This window comes from Neopsephotus bourkii, unplaced genomic scaffold (genome assembly GCF_033783945.1).
Source record: "Neopsephotus bourkii isolate Nb327-2 ecotype Australia unplaced genomic scaffold, CSIRO-AGI_Nbou_v1 NB_1558, whole genome shotgun sequence".
In the NCBI taxonomy this organism is placed as follows: Eukaryota; Metazoa; Chordata; class Aves; order Psittaciformes; family Psittacidae; genus Neopsephotus; species Neopsephotus bourkii.
In genome coordinates this window covers 444,930-449,586 of record NW_026902034.1, presented here as the reverse complement: position 1 = coordinate 449,586, position 4,657 = coordinate 444,930, and positions in this window count along the sequence as shown.

The following is a 4,657-nucleotide window of genomic DNA, read 5'->3' as shown; positions in this document are numbered from 1 at the left end:
GAGCTGAAGTGGGCGGTGCGGCTCCGCGCCTGAGGAGCCACCTCGCTCAGCGTCAAGAGGAGCCAGCGCCGGGGTCGCCTTCGGCAAAGGGTTGCACGCGGGCGGGGCTGCGGACCTACTGCCTCCCCCGGGCCGGGAGAGGTGCGGGGCCACTCGCGGCGCTCCCACTGCACCGGACCAGAGCAAAGGTTCGGGGGTGGAGAGCGGCGGGGCCGCGCCGGCTTTCCCCTGAGCTGTCCCCGCCCGCTGGAAGCAGAGGCTGAAGAGCTGTGGGCCCGCGGCGGACCGGGGCCAGTGCCGCTGCACTCGTGCTGCAGGATGAGCGTGTGAGCAGCGGGTGGTGCCCTCGGGCGGTGCCCCGGCGTTCTGGAGACCCCCCTGCAGCGTGCTGCGAGCCTTGCTACGGCTGGGGTTCGCGGGATTTAGCTCCGGATGAACACTGGCTAAATGCAGTCCTGCTTGAGGAATTTCCTTCGCAGCTTTTCTCGTTTTAAAACTACCCCTTTTCAGATGGGAGAAACTGTCGTCTCAAGTACATGTAAAACAATTCCTTGGAACCTCTCTGCAGCTCATGTTCTTGCTTAGCATCCAGTGCTCTTCTGCAAGAACGACTAAGTTTTATATGCATTAGAGACAGCATGAAACCAAAGTCTGCCCGTGGCCAGCACAATGATGTGGAACTCATGCAATCGGTGTGCGGTTACACGAGCTTTGTGTAGGAGCTCTATAACAGCAAAACTGCACCATGTGTCTCGAGGAGGTCTAAAAAAGGATGTGTAACATCTCTGAACTACCGACTGGAGCCTCAGCCACGTACCTGCGCTTTCCTTAGTGATAATTAGACCGTATTATCTGTGTCTTCTTTCTGGATCAGCTGCTTAATAAAATGTTATGTGTGCGCATCAGGAATTGGCAAGTCCCTCTTCAGTTTCAGTAGCTAAGCTTGCTCTTCTGTCAGTGCTTCAGGGTTCCCCTTGCACCAGGAGTAGCAGCCTTCTAGTTCTAGGTTGGACTCCACGTGAAGACTTCTCATCAGTTTAAATAAAGCTGTGGTTCCATACATCCATTTTCAGTGGTGAAAGTAGTTCAGGACATTCCTGGCCCCACACCACATGCTGGGGAGCTGGACCACAACATGCGATCCACAACCAGTTTTACTGGCACACATGAAGAGGTGTTTTGTAGCAGGGCAGGGAGACTCACTGACTGAAATTGCTTCCAGATCCACTGAAAACATGGCACTGCCTCCTCCTGCTACTTCAGCAGATGTAGTTAAAATATTGCAAATCCCTTCATAGAAACACTTCAGAAGATGAAAATCCAGGAGCCCCATTGGCTATACAAGATTTGCCTGTTTTCATTCTTGCCCCAAGCTGGGAAACTCTCTCATCCTCATGGATAAACAGACCTAAACTCCTGGAGATAAATAGATTTTTTTATTTTTTTTAATGTAGAAAACAAAACAAACACAAATCTGTATTTTGCTAAAGTAACACAATGCCTTACAGCTGCAAATGACACTGCTTACTTCAGTTATATTTATGGGCTCTTTGGAGACTTCTGGCCAAGAGCAGCTTTGCAGATCTAATACATGGGCAACATCGCACATACTACTGTGAAGGAGAAGCACAGTCCCAGTCAGATGCTTCTCTCCTGAGACAACCTGCAACAGTATTGCATCCAGGTCAGCTAGTGCCAGTCATTTCAGTAACTGGCAGGGGATTTCCAGCCCTGCATTTTTATCTGCAGTGACTCCCTTGCTGCTGGTAGCAGCTACAGCTCTGGATATGAGAAGAATCAACTTTGCAAGATTGAACTTGGGTGGCTCTCAACACAACATCATTGATTTCAGCACATGGCTGGCCCCAGAAGTCAGTGGTATTTCTTTGCTGCAAGGTAGAGCAGAAGTGTTTGAATGTCACACCCAGCTGATTGATTTCAAGGAACGATATTGGTATTGGCAGAGAGTTATTTATTGACTGATGGAAGTGGAGAGGACAGAATTTGGTTAGCAAAAGCAACTGAAGAGATTAAAAATAGTTGGTGGTAACCGTTAATAAATTCCATCAAAATGATACAGCTCTGCTGATTCTCCTGTTCCAGTTGTAAAAAGTTGATCATAGAATAGTTTGGGTTGAAAGGGACCTTCAAAGATCATCTAGCCCAACACCCCTGCAATGATCAGGGACATCTTCAACTAGATCAGGTTGCCCAGAACCACATGCTGCCTGGTCTTAAATGTCTCCAGGTATGGCACATCCACCATCTATCTGGGCAACCTGTGCCAGTATTTTATCACCTTCATTGTAAAGAACTTCTTCCTCACATCCAGCCTGAATCTCCCTCTTCTAGTTTAAAACCATCACCCCTCATCCTATGCCCTTTAGCAGGGCAACAAGCCCTGCTAAAAAGTCTCTCCCTGTCTTTCTAATATGCCCCTTCAGTAAGAACTGAAAGGCTGCAATAACGTGTCCCTGGAGTCTTCTCTTCTGCAGGCTGAACAATCCCAAGTATCCTAGTCTTTCTTCTTAGGGGAAGTGCTCCAACCCCCTGATCATTTTTGTGCCCCTTCTCTGAACCCTCTCCATCAGGTCCATATTCTGAAAGAAAACATGAGCACAGATGGCAACAGTGGGATACAGGTGGGAGACCTGGCACAGGCCAAAGGTCTGTGCACGAAAGGATAATGGAGTTGCAGGTGGTACTGGGGTGAACTGGAGATACTCCTATGGAGGAATAAAGCGTGCTGGGAGACATGGAGCTCACAGGAAAAAAAATGGAGACAGTGAGATGTGCAAAGTCACAGTTTTCTTCAATATAAACTGGGAAGAAGCTTCTGGAATGTGGGGGAAATAAATAAGAGGACCCACAGATCTCTTGCCATGGTCAGGGGCTGGTGTTAAGACCAACTCGGTGGCACAAAGGAACGTGTGAGTAGTTTCAGAAATGGCCCGAAACAAAGTGGCACAGAAGGACACATGGTGGGAAACCAGAACAAAAAGAGCAGAAAAACAGCTAAACAGAGATTAGCAAAGGGGATGGAAGTTAGACAGATAGCAGGTGGGAAACAGGAGTATCAGAGAGAAATACAGCAACAAGGTGCTGGGAGGAGCCTTGAGAGGTCATCATGCCCTAAAGTGCCTTAGTATATTCCTGTAGGCAACAACACTGATGTCATCTGGAAGGTGACACATCATGCAAAGACTGTGCTTAACCAGGCCTGGGATAACGAATGAAGAGCCAGGAAGAAGCACCCAGCATGGGAGTACAAGAATGCCAGAGGCCTGGGCACCACAACCCAGGAACCTGACCAACTGGTGGATGTTGTCAGACCAGATACTGTAGGCATGAAAGAAAGAGGGTGGAATGGTAACTGTGACTGGAAAACAGGCATTTTAGGAAATGTGTTACCCAAGAAAGAGAAAAATGAAAGGTAACAGCACCACAGTAGCAATTAGTGGCAAACAGCTTCCACAATAAATAACTAAATAAGTAAAAACATAAAACCATTAATTTAATCAAGAACCCCAAAGGCTCAACGGGAATTAAAAATACTTTTAGGGTACAACTTTTAGGGTACAACTTAACCTGTGAAAGGAATTATGATGTGTCATGGCAGCCTGCTGGGGAGTCTGATGCTCACAGACAGAAAGAGTCAGCACAGGATGAGACAATAAGGCATAAGAGGAGGAAAGAGAAATGTATATGCCAGAGCACAACAAATCACAACAAAAGCAACAGGGACCCATCCAAAAATGGATGATATTTCACTGGAAGATGACCAGCCAACCAAACAGGCACTGCTGCCTGGCAGGCTCCAGGGTGGAGTCATTGCAGAACTGTACCCCTGGACTTCTTTACTAAAGTAGAAAATCTTTTTTTAAGATGCTGCACTAAACTAAGACCTTAAAGGGAAACTGTGCAAAGAATTCCTTTATACCCTTGAATCCCAGGCTGGGCATAGGTCACAAAGCAAAAACTCCCTGTGCAAGAACCAGCCCCACTCCTCAGGTGTCGCATACAGATTGGCTGCAAATCCACTTAGGACACATGTCCCACTCCTCTGCTTCACCCGTGTTTTACTCAACACATCAGAAAGTCAAAAGACAAACACGCAAAGAAAGCCAGGCATTCTAACCCTCCAACAAATGGGGCACCTTTGGTGCTGTCTTTACCCCTCAAATTGCAGTATCTGCTATCAGTGAATGCCATTTTTGAAATGTTATACCAGAAAGGGGTGAAAATTACTCCAGCTACCCTGTGTCACGTGAAGACTGTCTGTTGAAGCATGTAAACAAAGGAGTTCGGTGGCAGTCACCGCAGAAAGCCCCACACTGCACTAGGGAAGGACCAGGGTGCTAGGAATAAGGAGATCCACACACACCTCCCCCCTTCCTGCTGAACCAACAACGCATAGGCACTAAGGAAAGCTGTGAGCCTGCACCAGCACAAAGAATGGCGATGAAGGATGGCACAGTGTGCACCAGCATCTGAAGGAAAATGTAGAGAAGCAGCATCAGTATTAAGTCGGAAGGACAAAACCGGGGTCCTAAAAAACTAAGTGGCCTACAGGATTTCCTTAGGGAAAGTTAGTGTGACTTGTTTACCCTGCATTCCCTGACCTTTCCGGTTGTCATTTATAATAAATAAATAAATG